Source organism: Lissotriton vulgaris, chromosome 11, assembly GCF_964263255.1.
Source record: "Lissotriton vulgaris chromosome 11, aLisVul1.2, whole genome shotgun sequence".
Lineage (NCBI taxonomy): Eukaryota > Metazoa > Chordata > Amphibia > Caudata > Salamandridae > Lissotriton > Lissotriton vulgaris.
The window spans coordinates 131,212,090-131,233,724 of record NC_141699.1 but is presented as its reverse complement, the minus strand read 5'-3'; positions in this window follow the sequence as shown (position 1 = coordinate 131,233,724).

Below are 21,635 nucleotides of genomic sequence, written 5' to 3'. Positions count from 1 at the left end.
AAGGTGGCGGTTTTTTAGTATAAATATCTTCTAATACCGCATCTTCTAAATCACTTTCTTCACTAACATTATTTTTCTTTTGGGCATGCTTTTTTCCTTTTACCTCATCAAATCTCACTGGGTACAAGCCATCACACATGTCTGCACTTCTCCATCGACGCATTCTATCCTGATGTGTTTCTCTATCAAGACCTAATCTTGTTCCCTTTGGTAATCCTCTACTCTCTCGTTCTAGTTCATGCATTTCGTCTTCCCTTTCAACTAAAGCTTCAAATTGTGTAAGTCTAGGCCTTGGTACAAGTTTCATCATTCTTTCTCTTAAATTTTTCAAAACCGCTATGTTAAATGATCCATCTTCTGGCCATGCTAACACACCATCATTTTCAGTATACTTCATCTAATTCTCAATCCAAAGACAAGTATGATAACCGTATTCACCCAACATATAAGCTGCTGGTGTCTTATACTTATGAATTAATCTACCACCTCGCGTTGAAATTTTCTTGTCAGGATTAATTTTGTTTTTCAATTTCTGAAACCATGAAAGTTTCTTTTTCTCCTTCATATAATAATAATCCATGTTTTTTTAAACAATTTCCCTTCCTTCAGAAAAGATCGTAACAACTTCCTTGTTATTCCGCAACACCAACCAATCTGTGCGCGAAACTTACCAATAAACCAATCAGGTTAAGCTTCGTCACTATTTTGCTCAACCAATAGAATTACTGTTTTTCAGGATGGGCCAATGAGCTGTAAGCTTGTCTAGTCACGTGAACCAATCTGTGCGCGAATACTGTGACGTATGATAGCCAATCACAGCTCAACTCTTGTGACATATGCTCCCGCTGCAGCTACTTTGCCTCTCACTCCTTACACTAACCCCTCCTTTACAAAAAAAAATTCAAAGCGCCATATTTACAAAACTTTCAATTAAATTCAGTTAATAACTTCACAAAAAACAAACCATTTGTCTGTTTCGCTAAAATAAAGTGATAGCTTTCTCAAACATTCAAGTATTCTTTTTACGTGAAATAGACGACACTATTTTCACAGAATATTTAAATTTGTCGATAAAGTAAGGTTACTTTACCCTTGTAGCAGGTAATAACAAACTCGTTTTGCTCTAAATGCACATACAGAGATTTTTACACCTCCTTAGAGACCATTTAGAGTTTCACTCGATCGTACATTACAAATTCATTTACGCACATTCATACGGAAAAATCCCAAACCATTCATACATAAATCTTTAGTAGGACTTTAACCCACCAATAGAAATCCTCACTCGCCAGTAAGATAGACGACGCTTCCTTACCCTTCACTCAAGCTTAGATAAATTCTACTACTCTTTTCACAGTGAGTTTTAAAACAGGACAGATGTCCCTATACTCGAAAGCTACGATTTCATAGACAATCCTCACTAAACATTCTACTTTACACACCTAAAATCCCTAAACTTTTGCTGTACGACCACAACACTTGTGATATACGACGATACCACTATTTTGAAACAGAACAAATGCACTGTGTAACTTCACCTGTCACACTACTTATGCCGGCACAAACCAGGAATTTTCACACTGCTGGAAAAAACCTTTCGACTACATATAAGAACTAAACAAACTTAACATGTTTTAGACATTAATCCTATATGTTACCATGTAACATGCTAGTTACCATAGTAACCATACCTCTGCTACCAAGTAATTGATCCAGCGCTCTGATTGAAAAACTGTCTCACAAACGCTACCTATCACCTCAATACTTACCAATAAACATCAAACACATATACAGGCCCATAACACCAATGAGACAATATTTGAGCAACTGAATCAGGTGATTTGATTAATAAATCTATTCACATATTATTTACATTATTATATACAACTGCAGTACATTTATCTTTACCATGGTTTTAAACATATGATCACCTAATAATCAAATCACTTAAGGCGATTGGATCAACTGATGGAAACTAGACCATGAATAAACAAGACCAGCTTGTCTTTTCAAATCTAATTTTATTAACTTTATTTTTCATAAGGAAAAAGCATTTACGTTTTAGAATCTTTATTTTATTAGCAAATAAGAAAGCAGCATTTAATAAGGAAATGAAATCAAAACTGACATATCAAAGCAAGCTCAGAAACATGAATTATTAGCAAAATAACAGTTTCCCATTCCCTAAATATATTTCACTGACTATTTCTCACTTCACCTGAAAAGGAAAAATCATTTAAAGTCTGCTGTCCTTACATGCGCCAAAGGTCCATCAGCATGTCACGTCACTCAGGAATCGGAAAGTAAGAGTTTTTTCCTTGCTCATTGTATCAGACTTTATACCTTTCTCTCTAACTAAACTTTTCTACATTTTACATTCTTTCAAACGAACTCAAGCTTTTCATTGGCTGTCCCGTGTCAGTCCATGATAAAATTATTAGGTCATCTCCGACTCTTGACCAAGTCCAGGCTTCACATAAGCCCTATTGTCTTTCATTTCCTTGTAATTCAGCTTCCTCAAGTAAGATACTTTTTTCCTCGAGCTCCAAACATTAACTTCCTAACCTTGGCAGACATATCAAGTTCCTGTCCTTGGGCTATCTCTCCATGAGCACGTTCAACGCGACCAAAGAACTGCTTTTTAATTCACGATGACAATGCAGCAAAAATCTTCACAGCTGCACATGTGTAAAGAGTTCACTCTGGACAAGCTTTTGCGTCTGCAGCTCTGTCAGCCATATTTTCTGAACCATCTTTTAGGCCTCACTTTGGAAACTATTATTAAACAAACACAAGACATCAATTAATTAAAGAATTGAGACCCATTCTGTTACCCTCCCCCTTTACTAATTAATCCTGTTAATTATGTTACCTAGCAGAAGCACAAATAGGCAGCATCATAATTACTTCTCCTTTTCGTACAGCAGGAACTCCATGAGCTTTTATCACGAAAGACATAACATAAGAACATCAAATAAGAACATGCCATTAGTTTAACTGCCGCATTTAATACTGACAAAGACAATAGACAAGGTTAGTTTATTATTCTTTCTTTGCGTTTGCAACATAGAGCACATTAGTTTATCCCGCGTGGAATGATGAATGTATTCTTAAACTAAGTTGATTAATAATTTCACCACAAATTTAGTAATCTGGTTACTTTGTTATGAGAGATTAACTTCACAAGTTTGAAAAAAATCTTGTTCTTCACCTTGCTCCATCACTTATGAAAGAGGGAAAACAATAATAGTGATAAAGAACACTACCCGAACATCGTTGTTACAGGTATGGCGTGGTACCTGTTATGATCACTCAGCATACCTGAAAACTTTTTTGGGGCATATATGCATCCTCTGATTGGATTGTGAGAGAAAAAAACGTTATTGTTCCCGAGTGCACAGAGCCAAAAGCTTATATTAGCCCTGTTGGAACACACACAAAAAATGAGAGTTTTCCTGCTGATAAAATCTATACCAGGAACAGTACATCATACATGGGAATAGATAAGCCTTGTTCCAGATGTTACCTGTATTTCATAACTTGTATATATGTTTGATGTATACTTGTTCTCGTATTTGTGTATTGTTTTGAGGTTCAAATTGTAGGAACTGTTTAGGTGGGGGTCCACAACTTTTAGTTGCAATACAGTAGGGTCCACAGGAGTCAAAGGGTTAAGATCGGCCGCAACATATTTGTGCAGCATATTCAACTTGAACTTTTGGGGGGTATCTTTGGAAATATCAAAATAGTTGATATGTCATTCAAATATCCAGCTATATCATCACCATTTCTGGATTAGATAAACTTTGAAAGCAGAAATCAACACTTCTCAAAATATTCATCTGTTATTGTGATTATTAATACTGTACTCACAAACACATTGGACATACACAGCTCATCGGATTATGAAGAAGAATATTCATAGTTACCTGCAATCCCTTATTTATATTTAATAGACATTACAAATTGATCCTATTTCTGAGAGAAACCTTTTAGAGAAGAAAAGCTCAGAGCTCAAAAGTCCTGGCAGATCTGGTAAATTCTCTTTCAGCTGCAACTGTGCTGGCAGAATTTTGTGTCACCTTGTTATAGCATGAAGGAGACAATTCTGTCAGTGATAATGCAGAATTAGTGCAGCCACCAGAAATGAACAGATTTTAAATTAAATCAGACTCACAATTCCTTGTCATCCATCCTTCTACCTTGAACCGAATCCACCACAAGTGAACGGTTGGTGTGGAAGAACGGGTGTGTACAAGAGTGTTCAGGGGGTTTAAAGGCTTTCATGTGGTTGGACACCATTTTGTATCTTTGTTAGCGGAGAAACAAAATGTGCCCCATGTCTGGCAGGAGTTTATCCTGACTTGCTGCAGCCTCTCCTCAGCATGAAGTGGACATTTTCTCAGTGAATTGTCAATTTAATAAACTTTTAATGAAAACTGCGGTATGCAAATCAGTTTTGACTGTCAGGCTTCCTATTTGTTTATTACTCTCTCACTTTGTTTCTTAGTTTAAGTTCTTGCCTTACTAAACAACCATGATGACCCTTTGTCACAAAGATTTTACTGTACGTGCTACTCTTGATTTACTAGTAAATTTCCAGGTGTAGGTACAGCCTATTCATGGTAAAATGCTTTGCTGAGCAGGACTGCTGTCCCACAAGAGGACAGGGTTGTTGTTACTTTCTGATTTCTTAGGTTCTCTTAGGTTTCTGGTGAAAGAAAAAACACTGTTTTTAAATATTGTATTTTTTCTCTTTCACTTACAATGCAGGTTGTCTGCTTTCGGTAGACCCTCTTCACCCAGAGGTCTGTTAGGTGTCATTTACACTTTGCTTCCACCCCACAGAGTACACAGGGTGAGACAGTAGGTGAGCTCACTTCCACCCATGGGTCTCTTCACTTTGAGTGACAGCGTTTTGCATATCTCCCTTAAAAGTAGTCCACCACAGTGACAATGTTGGTGAACAAATTATTGGGAAACATCATTTACCCCGCATGCAAAACAACGCATGCCATTACAACGCGGTCATTACAACAACAGAGTTGTTACATCGCATGCCATAACAATGCAAGCTGTTAAAACTATTTGCTGTAGGGGGCAGAAGGTATTGGATTTAAAATCCAATACCTTTCCTACAGTTGCACAGACTGGAGTTCGAATAGTAAATTATACTATTTCAACATCCAGCGCCCCCTACAGCAAGTCATTGTAATGACTTGCGTTATACAGATCCCCCAGGATATTGCAACATAAATTTGCAAATTTAGCGGCACAAAAATTAAAATTTAGCGGCACAAAAAAGAAAATTTAGCGGCATTATTGCGGCACTTTATTTTACTCGTAATCATTCCTTTTCAGCCCTAAAATGGAACCTGTTTTTAGCATAGTCTTCCACTTTGAAATAGGCATATTAAGTTTCTGCATTTCTGCCGAAGCACTGCTCAAATCTACTAACCTAGTGGGAGCAGGCCATATTTCTCACACAGCTCCCTTCACTCTCTGGTTTAAGTCATGCAGCACATTTCACTCCCTGGTTTCAGTCACGCACCTCCCTCCACTCTCTGGTTTCAGTCACGCAGCTCCTTTCGCTCTCTAGGTGCAGTCACACAGTTCCCCTTCGCAGGGCGTAACAATAGTCCCAGCAGAACCTGCAGTGAGGGGTCCCGGAACTCTAGGGGGTCCCCTCAAGCACTGTGCACGGCATGTGAGACTGGTAATAAGGGTCGTTCCCTAAAAATGATGTAGGAGTGGGTTAAAGAGTGGTCCATTTAACAGAAGCACTGATGGGCTGAAGCAAATATAGAAGGCATGGTCAAGGAAAAGTGCAGAAACAGCAAATAATTAGGGGATTCACATAAGAGCACTCTCACACAATTATCTACTTTCTACAATGAAAAACATGTCCTTACCCAAAAAAGGACATTTGACTTTGCAGTGTCTAAACTCCCTGTGAAAGTTTTTCTTTGATTTGAATAGTATATGTTAATTCACAGCGGTACCTTACAGGGGGCGCCCTCCATTATCGTTACGCCACTGACTGTTCTGTCGGCGATTTGGTGTCTTGTATTGCATGAATTTGGAAAAGAAAAATGTCAGAAAAAGACATTCCCCGATTGGGGGCCTGTAGCAGACCCCATGTATTTTGGGGGTGGGGGTGCACATGGGGGGTACCTATGGTACCCCCCTGCATTTGAATGTACAACGTGGCAGGCACCGCACAGTGCCTGTCACGTTGTACATTCAAATGCACAGCTTGTATTTGTGGCATTGCGGCGGGCGGTGCTTTCAGCACCGCCTGCCGCAATGTTAGAAATGCGGGATGCGCCCGCCAGTGTGGCGGGCGCATCCTAATGGTTTGTGTGGGACCGCTGCATGCATTGTGGGCTGTCCCATTCCCCATGGGTATGGCGGGATACAGATCAGTTAGGAGGGTGATTCTATTATTACCTCTACACTTCCTCTACTGTTGTGTTGTGCGTTATAATGTGGCCTATTCCAAATTATTTCTGCTTTCATTTCAAATTTTTTAAATGTATTTTTGCAATGGGTCAATGTTTGCTTATTTTTTACGTATTTCTTTTTTTTTCTTTGCAACATATGTATGCAACCTTTAGACTGCGGGATTTTACATTGTTATTACTATTAAACTTTGAATGTCCAGTGCGTAAGTTTGCACACAAAAAAAAGTAAAATAATCTTGGCCTTCGCAAGATCAGATTTAATGGCTTTGCCAAAGTTTGCTATTGAGATGGTATTACATGCTCCAGCGTTCTCTCTCCAGACCTGCCTGATGGACCAGGGCCATCTTAGATTATGGCAGCAGACATCAGGAAACTGACAGAGACAGACAGGAACTTTATCTGGCAGCCATCTTTCAAAGCCCTGTCTCCAGCTATTCCCATCCTCATCTCATCCTGCTGACAAGCCGCAGTCTGTCTCCCAGCTGGGATCACAGTTCTCACTCTCCTCCAGCACAGCCCACAGCTGCCTTTATTTTTGATGTCTCCAAGTATTTCTATGGTGGTTTTGCTACGGTCTGTACTCTGGAAATCCAGAAAGTGTCTAAACTAGTATCACTGTACATACATTAAAGAAAATGTTTTTCGAGCCAAATGACACAGTGTCTACTTGCAAATTAGATTTGTCAAGAATGTCAAACATGTGGGGCAGGGCTGGTGCAAGAATCTTTGCCATTTTGGGCTAATAGCCATTTTACTATCTATGCTCTGTAAATGGAATCGAAATTTCTCCTTGAAAACTCTAGTTCCCCTTTGTTAGGATTGGGGGTGTGCACAATAACATGTCTATGGCAGTTGTTTCAGGTCTTACCAGTTTCTTCTAAAACGAAGGTCATAATGACCCCCAGTTCATTTGGAAACAAGGTGAATGAGGAAGCAAACTTTAGTGTGGACAGGAACCTTGCAACACACAAACTTAGCTCGACAAGTTGTTCGATAACTCTGTGTCAGGATTCTTATATCTGGCCACTAGAAGGCACTCATGAGGAACCTGTGAGGTCCGGATTTGGTGTGGGCATAATTTACGTATTTTGCTGTAACGTAATTAAGCAGAATTACAGCAAAAATATAGGATATTAATCAGAATCATGCAAGGAGCTTGCCACATCATTTCAAGTTTTTTTCTAAGCACAAAATGCATTCTCGTGCCTAAAATAGACCGTGGATGCATTTTACGCTCAAACAATTGTGCTAAATGTAACAGAACAGTAACAAGAGAAGCTGCTTGCACTCCCTAAGTTTGTGGTTCCTGTGATCCTACAGTAGGATTTTTGTGCAAAATTACTCAGAATTACACAAACTGGAGTAATTGCTTAATTTTCTGTGATTTTGCATCAAAAGAGCAACTCAAAATCACCTCTGATTACTCTGGCATAAATAAAGTTTTGCCCAGGCCAGGATTTTACAGCAGAAGAGAAAACCCGTCAACAACTTGCGTTCCTAGCTCCAAATCACTCTCTCGTCTGGGTTTCACACCATCATCCTGATTCATCATGGTCCTTGAAATTCAACCCATGTTGTATTCAAATCCTGCCTAGATCATGTCCTTGTTGTGGAGCTTTGCTCTATATCTTTGTTCCTGGATCATACCGTTATTCTGACTCTTACATTCATGCTTTCTGAACCTTTCTCTTTCACAGCTCCAATATGCACTTGAGAGAGCGCAAAACTGTGTTAGAAATTGTAGGGGTGCATCATATTTACAAGTAATCTGCACCCGCATATATAGAGGATTATAATCATGTTTAAGTGTGACACAACTGTGAAACCATGTACCAGAATTTACGTTATTATAACGTAAAAGTGTTTCTTTGAAATACAAATGCCATGTTTAACTTAGAAATGTATTTGTGAAGTAATGCTAATTCAGTTAAAAGATGCTTAAAGGGGCATTGATGTATTTTAATGCATGTTTAGTAATTCATTATTGTATTCATGAAACGATATAGAAGTGTTTAGTTGGAAAATGTATTCTTTCTTTTGCTATAATGATGTAGGCCTAACGAGTAGAATTGTTTGCCAATGTTAGGGAGAGACATCTCGAACGTGCAGAGGCCCAGGTGGGGATACCGGATTGTGTAGGTCGAGCTAGGAATGTCTCTGTTAACATTAAATCATGGAACTGCCTTTTTTCCTAGAAGGAATTAATTGCAAGTAGCAGGTGGCCGCGAATCGATTTATGTGCGTTCCTTTGCAGGTGCAAGGTTAACCAAAGATAGTAGAGAAGGGCCCATTGTGTATGAGAGTTAGGATGGTAGTTACAGACCCGGAGGAGTGGCTGTGGAGTTTTAGGGAAGCAACTTCAAGAGGAGACGAATGTGGGACCCAAGGCCGTTTTTCAACGAACAAGGATGAAGACATCATGATGAAGACCCTTTGAAAACTAATACTTTGAGAGGGGTGTCCCTTGGGGCGTGTCATCCGAATTGTGGGTTTCGTATTAGGGACAGCACCCCGGGAGGAGAGCAGAGTAGAAGCGCACGAGGGCGAAGAAAGATGCTGGGTAGGCAGAGAGCTGCTGTGCGAGATGAACTCCAGAGGCTAAGTCCGAACTGAGTGAGTGAACTTCTTTGGAAGTCACCAAGGCTGACACCTTTTGTTAGGAGAGAACCTGGTTGTAGGGATGACACTTAGTATAGTGTAGGGACAGACTTATCTTGATGTATTTCTTCTTTTCTTCCATGCCTACCAAGACCCAAATTATAGCAATTCTTGCAAGCCTGGTGGTCTTGGAAATTATATTAGTGTTGTTTCTCAGTCGATTGAGACTCTTCCGTAGGATTATGTTTGTATTAGTACCCGTATATTTACTGAATCTCTTACTGAGGTGTTTATATACACAATTGCTTTTGGCTTTATAATACATTTTCAAACTTGACCTTTTGTCAGTGGTTCTTTGGGGAAGGAGATGGAAGTGGTTCGAATTGACTTGTTGAAAATTATTACCTTCTACACTCTATGACAGGTAAAAAGGTCTAATCGACCTGTGACGGGATTCTAGAGTTCTAATTCTAATTCTAGATTGAAATTTCCCGCCTTTCCAGTTGGTAGCAGAGTAGGATGGTTTATCTTCTGGAGTGAAGGTAATCCACATAGGTTAAGATTTCCCCAAGGCCCATAGAGATCCGAAGATGTGCGTCCATAGAGCAGCGGACAGAGGATGGCGATCCACGGAAGATGACGGAAAGTGACGGTGCGGCAGAAAGCAGCAGGTCGTAAGAGTGTGAGTATAAAAAGGGTCATGCGTGTTAGATTGCGGTGTGTATTGTGTTGTCGTATTGTATTGTCTAGCGGAGTTGAGTGCCTGTAGTGTGAAAGGAGATCAGGTTGTGAGCACGCGCAACCAGTGAAAATCTTAAGCTCAAGGAGAGTTTAAGTGGTTCGGGTGTATCGAACACCCACAGTAATTGTCGACCATTGAAAGGGGATCATGAGGTACCATTGATCGCCCGCAGGACCGAGATAGGGGGCATGAATGTGTGAATGCGTGGGTAATGGACGCTGGTCGGAAGTTACCGTGTGTATGAAACCTATCAGAGAGGCGATTGTTTGCTCTTTAATTGGACAGACATTTGCCAGTCGGTGACAATTACAGTCAGACTGTGGACGTACAGTCAGAGAAATGATTGCTTGGTCGGAAGAGATCATTTCAAAGCGTATGATTGGGACGCATGCATGACCGAGAGACGAGCGGAGAAAGGAGGGGAACTGCTGCAAACGGAGGAGAGTGACGTCAGGAAGCGCCGCGCTGAGATAGGACGGTTAGCTGGAAGTGAGTGACGTCAGCGAAGAGCCGCGCTGGGATAGGACGGCCAGAGTGAAGCCGCGCTGGGATTGGTGGATTGTCATTGGGAAACGAACGAAAGTAGTAAACAAGAAATTGTTGTGGGTATCATCATGAAATGTTTAAAAGGATTGCAAAGTTGTTTTTCTGGAGAGAAGAGGCTAGAACCTCGGGGAGGGGAAGAGGCTCCACCCGAGGATACGCCAGCTCATTACATGGCTACGAACGTTGGGTTACATACTATATTGTGGCTTGAGAACTGGTGTAAGATGACTGAGGGGAATGAGGAACTGACGTTCCCTAAGTACGGGACATTCAGATTAGAGGTGTTGTACCAGCTAAAAGCGATTATGTCTTCTTTGCGACCTTTGCCTAGACCAACACAGTTTGAGGCACTGAATGCGTGGATCAGGGCAGCCCACGAGAAGAATAGGGACAGAAGACAGGAAAGAGTGAATAGATCAGTTAGGGCGGTGCAGGACGCGAGGTGGGACGCACTAGCCAAGAGATGGAGAGTACAGACCATAGAAGGGGATAGGTTGTACCCATTGTTGGTTAGTGAAAAGAAAGCGCAGAAAAAAAATACAGAAGACGATGACAGTGAAACGGAAGATAGTCTGATAGAGAGGCTGTTGTCGGACAGACCACCTCCATATAATCCAGAAATAGAAGGAAGCTCACCACTACCAACAGAAAGAGGAACATCGACAGTGGACGGTGGCATCCTAAGAGAGAGTGACTTAGGTCCGGTAGGGAACAGGGCCGTCTCAGTGGAAAGTGAGGTACCTCAACTGGCCCCGGAAGCAAGAGTAGTGGGAAGATTCACTGTACTGAAGGTACACTGTGAAGAGGGGGTCAATGCTCAGAGGTTACCAGATGCTCAGAGGTTACCAGATGCCCTTACGGTACCTGTTACCATAGGTCCGATAGTGTCAGTATACAATCCAGAACAAACACAAACCGAGAGTCTACCACAGATGGACAGGGAGGGAAATACCAGCGAAGGTTGGAGTAATGTGGCAGACGAGTGGAACCAATGGTCCAGACCTGTAGAAAGGAGCACCCCTCTGGCAGCATCAGCAGATTCTTCTAGGGAGCAAGGGGGCTTAAGAGGACCGATGGATCTGAGAGGACCACGGCCCGGTGGATTAGGGAATTGAGGCCAGATTTGAGAACTTGGGAGACAGTCGCGGATACTCAGAGCGACAGGTCAAGAGACGATAGTAGACATTGGGGTTCGGAGAATAGGGAAGGGCCCAGTGCAGGTCTAATGGAAATAGACAGGAGGGGGACTGTGGGAGTGAGGAAAATAGGGGTACGTTTACCCCTGGGACTGCAGAAAGACGACAAGAGTGGGATTGTGAAAGATGGGAGAGAGGAAGTGTTCCCCATAACTCCCCGGAGGAAGACAGACGAGTGAGTCAGGAATGTAAAGGGAAAGACCCAAGTGAAACTTCTAGCCAAGGCACATTGAGAGCGGTGATAAAGGCAAGGAGAATAGATGCACTAAGACTGAAGTCAGAAGTAGAAGAGATAGTGAAAGGTACAATCCCTCTAGAAAGAATAGTACTTTACGAACCAGATGAACTGTTGTTTGTAGCGAAAGATGTTACTCGCAGAGCTAGGACAGCTCACGAGAAGCTAACGGAACTAGCGAACAAATATTCAGTGGATCTGACCAGGACAAGGGCCTTGCAGGGTGGCCATAGGCTACAGTACTCAGATCAAGAACTAGACGAGAAGAGGGCGATCGGATTAAAAACCCACATTAGAGAGCTAATAGTGGGTATCCGAACATGGATACAATTGGATAAGTGGGAGGAAAGGTGGTCCAAAAAGAAGAGTGTTAGGCGGAGCACTATAGAGACTTCTCCAGGAACAGGGCTAATGCATGCAGAAGCCTACCCCTTGAGAGAGGTTGCCCACGGAGGATATGTGCACGTACCCTGGAGTAGGGGAGATTTGGCTGCCTTTACGAACACATTTCCAAAATTGAGGGAAAACCCAGTAGAATGGTACAAGCAGGTAGAGAGGTTTGTCAAAATCTCAAAGGTACTGTGGGTTGATCTGAACACACTGTTTGACATTGTGGTTCCCGGAGATCTGTGGGTAGCGTGCAAGGTCAGTGTCGAGTGGCCCACAGAGGAGCCAGAACGGGATGCACATACGAATGGACCTTCACCAAGAGTGATGGTAAAATATGAGCAAGTGATTACGTGGTTAAAAAGCAAGGTGCCACCACAAGACATAGATTGGGTAAAAATAGACCGAACTAGACAAGAACCGAAAGAGACCGTTCATGAATACTATGAGAGACTGTTACAGATATTCAAGCAGTGCAGTGGCCTGGATGTGATGGATCCAAAGGACATGGGACAGTTTGTGTCCAAGTTTGTTTTGGGACTGAGGCCCGAGATCTGTCTAATGATTCAGCAACATTTGATCTGTTGGCAGAACAAGCCTCTAGACGAGATCCTGAGGTACGCGAGGTACTGCAGGGATGAGATAGATTCTAAGACTAAGAAGCTTAAAGATAAGCTGATGTTAGTCCAAATGCAATCGGGAGGACAGGGTCAGTCAGGAAGTGGAACATTGGGGAGAAGACCGAACAGCCAGAAAAGGGACAGTGAGGATGGCCCAAGGCCAAGGGTGGATCTGGCGACTCTGAAAAAGACAACAAGGTGCCATCAGTGTCACGAGATCGGGCACTGGAGACGTGAGTGTCCCCATAATCCGGAAAATCAAGTACAGGAGGAGGAAGAGGAGAGTCAGGCTCCCCAAATTCAGAGATCAACAGTAGTCAAGCTTAAGGTGGCAAAAGGGGGGATTTCCGCTCCTAGAGCTCCCGTTCCCCAGCCACCGAAGATCGGAGCAGGGAACAAGATATACCAACAGATGCCTCTTCTGATAGACAAAGACGAGTATTATGCCTTTAACCCAGTGACAGGAAGGTGTCTGGATGGAGAGGAGGAGTGCACCTTAGGAGCAGCATTAGAGATAGACCATAGAGGACCCTTTGTAGAAGCGGGTGTAGCCGGACACCCCACTACCTTTCTGGTGGACACGGTTGCGACTCGTTCTACTGTACGGTCCGCAGTGGTCCCTAACCTGCCTCTGTCAGGACAGACCATTCAAGTTGTGGGTGTAGCAAATAGGAAAATGACGAACCCACTGACCGAGCCAGTTCCAGTAAGGATAGGAAATTTCAAAGACAACCATCAATTTGTGGTATGTGATTCTAGTCCTGTGTGTCTGTTAGGAAGGGATTTATTGTGTAAACTAAACTGTACCATCTACTGTACACCCAAGGGAGTAGAGTTGGAGACAAATGATGATGATGCTGCCTTTAAGGTTGCAAACACACATCTGTGCATAGAATTGTATCCTGCACTAACAGTGGAGGAACTCCCCTGGGACTTGAGGGAGACAGTCAGACAGGAGGTTTGGGATTTTACAGGAGAAGAGATTGGATTGATCAAGGGCGTAGAACCAGTCAGAATGCAAGTAAGACACGATGCGGAATTTCCAAGAACACCCCAGTACAAGCTGACCCCAGAAACAATTGCGGGAATAAAAGCTGTGATTGAGTGCATGATTAAACAGGGAATCCTAAAAGAAACAATGGGCAGTCTGTGTAACTCTCCGATTATGGGCTTGCAAAAGCCTAGCGGGAAGTACAGGATTGTGCAGGATTTACGAAAAGTGAATGACATTGTTATTCCATGCTGTCCAGTGGTACCGAATCCATCAGTGATACTGTTTCAGATTCCAGCACAGGCTGAGTGGTTCACGGTGATTGACCTATGTCAGGCATTTTTTTCAATACCATTACATGAAGAGAGCCAATTTCTTTTCGCTTTTAAGCTGGAAAACCGTGTAATAACATGGTGTTGTATCCCACAGGGGTATACAGAAAGTCCATTGATGTTTAATCAATTATTGAAGAAGAATCTTGAAAGTGTAGTACTGCCCCAGAACTCGGTTCTTGTACAGTACATAGACGACCTCCTTGTTGCGTCAGAGACAGAGGATGCCTATACAATAGACACCATCGCCTTGTTAAACCATCTGGCAGAAAATGGTCACAAGGTATCTCCTAGCAAGCTACAATACTGTCTTCCTGAAGTACAGTATTTGGGACACAGAATAGAGAAGGGAATAAGAAAAGTGTCCCCAGACAGAATAGAGGCAATAATGAAAATGATGGTGCCTACCACACAAAGGGAGGTTAGAATGTTCCTGGGAATGGTTGGCTACTGTCGCCAGTGGATTGCAAATTTCTCACTAAAAGCGAAGCCTTTAGAGAAACTGACGCTCAAGAACGTGAGTGATCCGGTACCATGGAACACAGACTGCATGATGGCTTTCCTAGTGTTGAGAGAAGACTTATGTCATGCTCCGGCCCTGGGAATGCCTGATTACACCAAATTGTTTTCATTGTTCTGCTGCGAGCGAGAGGGCTGCGCGTTAGCAGTTTTGACCCAAGATCACGGAGGTGCCCGTAGACCAGTTGCATATTTCTCGGCTACCTTAGATCCAGTAGCCGCAGCGTTGCCCGGATGTCTCAAATCCGTTGCTGCAACAGGTGTCAGCATTGAGCGTTGTGAGAGCATTGTAATGGGGCATCCATTGGTGGTACACGTTCCACATTCAGTAGAATTGTTAATGACGAGGACCAAAACGCAGCACCTGACTAACAACAGGCTCACACGTTACGAGCAGGTTATACTTGCCGCAGAAAATGTGACCCTAAAGAGGTGCTCAGTTTTGAACCCTGCTACGTTAATGCCATTGCCAAATGTTTTAGATGATGATTGTGAAGACCATGACTGCCTTGAAGTGACTGAACTATGTACCAAACCGAGACCAGACATTGTCGATGAGCCTTTGGAAGACCCAGATGAAATTCTCTTTGTAGATGGCTCATGTATAAGGGACAATGCTGGACAGCTAAGGGCGGCTTTTGCCGTTTGCACGATTCATGGAATAATCGAAGCTGCCTGTTTAGGAGGAGTACACTCCGCACAGGTGGCTGAGATAGTTGCGTTGACGCGTGCCTGTTTGGCAGCCAACAAAATTCGAGTCACCATATGCACCGACAGCAGATATGGGTTCGGTGTGGTTCATGACTTCGGTCAGTTATGGTCTCAGAGGGGTTACATGACATCATCAGGTTCCCCTATCAGGAATGGAGAATTTGTCAGGTTACTGCTGGAAGCTCTGCAGGGCCCAGCAGAAATTGCAGTGGTGAAATGCACAGCACATAGCAAAGGTGCTGATTTTGTGTCCCTGGGTAACAGATATGCGGATGAGGTAGCACGTTATTGTGCCGAGCAAGCTTACTCCTTTACTGACCAGGTTGTTGAGGCAATACACAGAGGGACCGAGCTAAACATGGTACTTGAAGTGGCAGATACTTGGGATGAATTGAGGAAGATGCAGGAACAAGCGTCAGATTTTGAGAAAAGAGTGTGGGTGACTTCTGGCTGTACCAAAGGGGATCTGGATATGTGGATTTCGGCAGATGGGAGAGCTGTGTTGCCAAATGAACTAGTGAGCCCGATGGCCCGACAAATGCATGGCTTTGTGCATTTGGGAAGAGATGCTATGATACGAGTGTTCAGGCAGACTTGGTATAATCCCAAGTTCAGAACGGCGGCAGAAGCGGTGTGTCAGAGGTGTGTTACATGTCAACAGATGAATGTTGGAAAGAGGACACCAGTTACATTAAGTCATGTGGGGAGGTCTGGAGGGCCTTTCAACAGAATGCAATTGGATTTCATCGCGATGCCAAAGTGTAACAGCCTTAGATATGTCTTGGTGATTGTGTGTGTGTTCTCCAGATGGGTCGAGGCATATCCCACTCGTAGGTGCGATACACTCACAGTAGCTAAATTATTGTTGAGGGAGTTAGTACCTAGATTCGGGGTCCCGACCTCTTTGGAATCGGACAGAGGAACCCATTTCAGCAGTGAAGTTGTGAAGATGCTCTGTTCTGCATTAAATTAATTTAAGTCAAAGAGGTGCTACAAGGGATTTGTTTACTAAAAAGGATTGCTCAGTTGGGAGTTGTATTGTAACTATCACACTCCAATGTACCAACAAGGTATCACAAATGACAAAAAATAGAATTCAATCATTCAACCAAAAGAAATTAATTAATAGTGGTTGTGTGCTTGTGCACATGCAGCATAGATGGAGATGATGTGACTGTCATTTCTTTTGGTTGTTGCTATACATTGATTGGAGTTGATGTTTAAGTTGTGAACTGATGAGTTGAAGTTATATATACCTCTGTTCACCACTTTGTTGCTTTTTACTTTTGTCTCCCTATATTTTCAATTATAATTTACTTGATTGAAACCATATAAAATTTTTGAATAACATACTTTTAACTTTCTCCGTGTATTTCTTCTCCTTCCAATGATTGAATTCTATTTTTTGTCATTTGTGATACCTTGTTGGTACATTGGAGTGTGATAGTTACAATACAACTCCCAACTGAGCAATCCTTTTTAGTAAACAAATCCCTTGTAGCACCTCTTTGACTTAAATCAATTGTTGCCCAAGCCTACAAGGGTTTATTGGTTTTCCCCTGTTACAATCACCTGTTCTGCATTAAACATTGATCAGAGATTGCATTGTAGCTATCGGCCGGAGGCTTCTGGCATAGTGGAACAAATAAATGGAACTCTCAAAGCACGAATGGCGAAAGTGTGTTCATCCACGTCCCTGAAATGGCCAGATGCTTTGCCGTTGGTGTTGATGAGCATGCGTAGTACCCCAGAACAGGACTTTCACCCCATGAGGTGCTAATGGGAAGAGCTATGAGATTGCCATCAGTCCCCTCAGCAGCCTTGCTGAATATCACAGATGATCTGATTCTTGATTACTGCAAAGGACTATCTGACGTCATCCATTCTGTGTCCCATCAGGTGCAGACGGCAGAAATCCAGACTTCTAGAGACCTCTGTCACGACCTGTGTCCCGGAGACTGGGTTCTCGTGCGGAACCACGTGAGGAAGAGCTGCCTGGACTTCCGCTGGCGAGGGCCGTTCCAAGTCATCTTGGTGACGAACACTGCTGTGAAGTGTGGTGGACTGCCAAATTGGATCCACGCTTCCCACACCCGAAGAGTCCCAGCGCCCCTGAAAGAAACAGCTCCTCTCGTTGAAGAAAATCCAGCTGTGGAGGAAGATCCACAAGAGGGGACAAGGGGGCAAGTCAAGTCTGAAGAGGCTGGTAACCCATCCGACAGAGCTGAAGGAGATCACAGCGGCAGTGACACTGAATCTGCCACTGAATGGGAAAGCTGCTGTGAAGGTGATCTCAACTCTGAAAGAGCTGAAGGCAGGGATGAGCAGGTGGTGCCGACAAGGAGCGGAGGAGTGAAAAACACCGAGGCAAGTTGGCCTGAAAGACGGAAAAGGCTGAATGTGAGGCTGACCTCCGAAAGAGATCTTGCACCTGTGTCTGAAGAATCAGACCCGGAAGGAGAAGGCCAGCAGTCAGAGGAAAAGGGTCCAAGGAGATCAAGGAGGGTGAGAGTCCCTTGCAGAAGATACGCCACTCCGGAGTGGATCTACCCTTTGACAAATGCCAGGTGTACTGAGATCCGGGAGGGTGAGGTCGGTGCTGGTGACCGATACGCCCCGAACTATAAGTTGGAAGTGATATTGTTGGTTCCTGGACTGGAAATCGAAGGCCTACTGACAATCACTGTTCCTAATCCCCCTCTCCTAAGCAAGATAAATGATTTGATCTTAAATAGATTGACCTTTCCTACATTTGGCCCTGAAATACCTGCCTATGAATCAATAGTCCTTCATATGGAACTCTTGCATTACGTACTCTGTGCACTTGGAGAGAATCTTATCATTGATGCGCAGTAAAGATTTTGTAAATAGCTACAGAAGTTACTTAGAGCCGAGTGGAAGAAGAAGAAACTCAGGGACATCCCTTAGAGGACGGAGAAGGGTAGGGTCACCTGAACACGAAATGGACAATGAAAATCTGAAAGGGGATCTCTGCTTCTAGGTGTGGTTCGAGAAAATTCATAAAGCCAAGCAAGAGACTTTGTATTGCCAAAACTTTGTGTTGCTGCTAGAATCGAATCACACTGTCTGAGACCATGGAGGCTGGGAACCCGACTCGTAGGGCAAAATGTATTATAGGTACACTATTAGGGTTAGTGATTTTCTTTATATTTGTAGTAGTCTTAGTTTCTTATTTAGCACCACAAGAGCAAGAAGTGGAGGTCAAGGGAACACCTACACCTACCACTCCTAGCCACAAAGAGGTAAACATAGGAGCCGAGAAAGCTTTGCTAGCTGAAGAAAGCCGTAGATTACATGCTGATCTGTCCAAAGGAAACTTTGGGAAAAATGCTTACGCTAAATTGTTGTATGAGTACATTGATGCGATGGATGCGAAAGATTGTTATGTGTGCATGCAGTTGCCAGCTTCAGTAGACGAGGGTATTAGATACCATCACCTGCCATTAACGTATGGAATTTCATGTAGTTTGCTGCTTAGCATATTTTATGGGAGATCTCTTTTTGAATATTTCTTTTCGAATTATGATGCTGTGTTACCAGAAATCCCAAATTATAAGCACCTGAACAAGTGGGATTATTATAAATCTGAGGATAGACTTAGATACTTTTTCATTCCAACGAAAACCATAGATACCTCATATGCACACCGACACAACTTGACCTGCTCATTGTCATAGGTAGAGAAGAAGTTCGTAGAACAGGTTGAGGACAGATACCAAAAACAGAAGCAGTTACAGACGTCAGGTCAGGGTAAGGTAGATTGGACGGATGAAGAGCTTAGACACAAGTCAAAGGGAAGTTATGGTCCGATAGCCTTAGACGTTGTACAGAAGGGGAAGTTGTGTTTACATAGGCCAAAGACATACTACGAAAATGTGTATGTGGGTGAGACAACTTGTGAACACACTTTCAAAATAGAATATTACACCAAGGACTTTCTGAAGAGTGTGGTGCAAGTGATCCTTACGGTGTATTTTGTTTGTGGAAGAAATGCGTATGTGAGGTTGCCGGATAAGTGGTATGGGACATGTTACCTGGCGATTATCTTTCCTAAGATATATCACACTGAGGATTTTGCTCAAGTAAAGGGTGGCAAGTTGACAAGAGTGAAGAGAGGAGAAAGTGCCGGTGCAATTGTGGGAGATGTGTTCGGAGCTGCGATACCAATGCTGGGAGTGATCTTAAATGACGTAAAGATACGGAGATTAGCAACAGTGGTGGATGAATTATCGATGAGTACGGCAAAATCACTGGTGTTGATTCATGGTGAGATGTTGTCGATACGGGCGATGGTTTTACAAAACCGCCTTGCCTTAGACGTCCTATTAGCAAAAGAGGGCGGAGTCTGTAAACTTTTGAAGGTCCAGGAATGTTGCACGTATATTCCAGACAATTCTAAAGACCTGAAGAAATATATACGCAACATTACTGCAATCCACTATGAGATCAACGATTTGACACAAGAAAACACATGGGAAAAGGTTGGCAAGGGTTTTGGAGGTGTTGGAAATTGGTTTGTAAACCTGGGAAGGAGTTTTCTTGAATACATTTTGGAGCCCCTCCTCATCATAGTGGCCTGTGTGGTTGGAATATGGGGTTTGTTGAGATTGTACAAGTGCTATAGGTCCCATAGGTTGGCTAGATCAGTGAGGGCACAGGCACAGAGAATGGAGGAGTTGCAGGACAATCAATAAAGAAGCTTAAGAGCTTTAGAAGTGCTCAGGCGAGGAAATGTTGCAACGAGTGCTGTTTAGACCGGTCCCGACCCTAAAGGAGTGTGGGATGGTGGTGATGACACAGTTCATCAAATGGGGGACTGAGAGAGCGCAAAACTGTGTTAGAAATTGTAGGGGTGCATCATATTTTTTTGTTTGTAAATTGCTTCCTACACTTGTTATCAGAAGTCTGGCATTCTACAATGAGAGAGAGTGCATCCTTTCAGTACCCTCCCCTCAAAATTGGCCCCAACAAAAAGACCTTGAAGGTTTCTTCAAAAATCTTTGAGGGAATTTCTTTACCAGTCTATGGCCATGTATGAATAATTGTATGAATGGTGTTTGTTCCCATAATTTTCTGAAACATCACACTCCTTCCATCCAGTGAGATAATGCAATTGTTCTTTCCTGATTCAGGAATCTAAGAATGTGTCTCAAACTCAGTTTCTCCCTCGATCACTATCACTGGAGGGGGTTTCTGTCCCAGGGATTTAGGCTGTGTTTAACCTGGGACACATGAAACTGGGTGCATATGCTAATCTTGAGGGAGCTGTAATCTAACTGCTGTTGCCCCCATCATCTTTAACACTTTGAACAGATCCAAAAATGAGCTGTTAATTTCAGATGGCTATTTGGGATCATTCGTTATTTATAGGATAACCACACCATATTTCCCTTCTTATACGTGGGATCATATAATTTATGTTAATCTGCAAATCGTTTTTTGATCCACTTTTGCCAAGATTAACCATACTGCTGCAGTCTTGTGGGCCCCGTGAGTCATTTGTAACAAATATTGAGCAGGGGTAATTTGAGTTGACTAAAGTGAGATGGGTGAATACCAAACATAGAGAAAATACAGGCGTAGTACATGGGGGTGTGTATAGAGTCATAATAGGCAGATTCGGCAAGTGGGAGATATTTTCCTCAGAAATTAGTGCAGTTCATCAAAAACAATGGTGGTACTGTTCCAATGTCTGATTTAATCTTTCAGTCTGACCATCTGTCTGGCGTGATAACAGGTCGATTTGAAATTTAAATTTAATCAATCAATCATAACATTTGTAAAGCGCACTACTCACCCGTGCGGGTCTCAAGGCGCTGGGGGAGGGAGAGGGGGGGTGGAGGGATGCTGCTACTGCTCGAATAGCCAGGTCTTGAGTAGTCTCCTGAAGGTTAGTAGGTCCTGGGTTTGTGGTAGGAGGGTGGGGAGGAAGTTTCAGGTCTTTGCAGCGAGGTGGGAGAATGATCTGCTGCCGGAGATCGCTCTTCGGATGCGGGGGACGGTTGCGAGGGTGTGGTCGGCAGCGTGGAGGCGGCGGTTGGGGGTGTCAAAAGTGTGTCATCTGTTGAGGTTCATACATAACTTGTTTTGCAGCTCATTCCCAAACTCAGAAATGAATTGGGGTCACCTTTGACTTCTGGCAATCTTACAACCTGACATTCTCTTTTAAGAGGATTTCTGTGGAGCTAATGCCAGTTTTTCTAAAAGGAGGAAGTGAGCCATCTTTGTGAAAGAGTCCACCTCTACGGAATACTGATCAAACCTTGTGATGGA